Raw genomic sequence first — 1,107 nt, forward strand, 5'->3', positions numbered from 1 at the left:
ACCAGGGATTACAAATAATAACTTTTTTCTTCTGCAGTTTGGCGCCCCCTCCAGCAGATGGCGCTCTAGGCGACCGCCTAGTTCGCCTATGCCAAGAGCCGGCTCTGCTAACGTGCATTTATCTAACTATAAAAACTTTTATAATCATTATATCACTCAACTGATAAATCCTGATAGTCGACACAGAAAAGACAACAGAGAGACTGACAGAAAACGTGTTTTTCAGCATTTTATTTTCAGTGGAGCTCAACAACCCTCTTAGTTTTACTTATGTTTCTGTTTATCTGGTGGCGGACTTGGCCCAGGCTCACAATTCTCAGTTAAGGGGTGTGTGGAGGTGGAAAGCGTCATCTCTGACTCTAGAGTTTACACTCCAGAAGAGCACTTTCCCAAGCTCTCGTCTTGTTTGGCTCCCCTGGGGACCGGCGGAGGAATTATGAAAATATGTATCTGTGCAGGCATGCAGTGGAGCAGGGATGGGAAGTCTCAAGAGGATCACTTTAAATATAAATCAGCAGGGGGGCAAAGGGGGTCAGGGGAGGAGAGAGAAACAGAAAAGAACTGTTCGAAGGAGCTCAGCTCAGTGGTTGTGGTTTGCAGGAGAAATCAGATCTGGAGCACTGAGGATAGTAGAGTCCACACACTGCTGTGGCTCTGGATGCTTCAGAGAAAAAACGCTCAGAAACAAGTTTAAAAAACGCTGCAGTGTTTAAAATCAGTGATAACTGAACAAACAGCTTAATGCTGGCAGTTTTTCAACACTAACGATAGCGATTAGATGTTAAAGCCTGCATGTTTCATGAAATATATTACTATTAAAAGGTTGAACATTCCTTGAAAAAATGCACATCACCTGCCACCATTCATGCTTTACTTTTAAACTAAGATTATTTAAAGAGTAACTAAACCCAAAATCAATTATCCTCTTTTTGATGTGATCATACACTGAAAAAAAAGATTTTTGGGTGTAGTAACATTTATTTAATTATTCTTTTAAATTTTACAAAAAAAATATCAAAATCTCTAAACTACTAGAATTTACTAAATAAACAATACACATTATATTATATATCAATATTACTGTACAAAAAGTAAATGCTATTATTA

General features: G+C 38.6%; 1 protein-coding gene across 1 annotated transcript in view; it reads left to right on the top strand.

Moving 5' to 3' along the window:
- The window catches only part of LOC106533529 (DENN domain-containing protein 2A), a gene marked incomplete at its 3' end in the record, with an annotated part of 102,980 nt that overhangs the window by 19,649 nt on the left and 82,224 nt on the right, over nucleotides 1-1,107 (top strand).

The sequence above is a fragment of the Austrofundulus limnaeus genome, unplaced genomic scaffold (genome assembly GCF_001266775.1).
Source record: "Austrofundulus limnaeus strain Quisiro unplaced genomic scaffold, Austrofundulus_limnaeus-1.0 Scaffold961, whole genome shotgun sequence".
Lineage (NCBI taxonomy): Eukaryota > Metazoa > Chordata > Actinopteri > Cyprinodontiformes > Rivulidae > Austrofundulus > Austrofundulus limnaeus.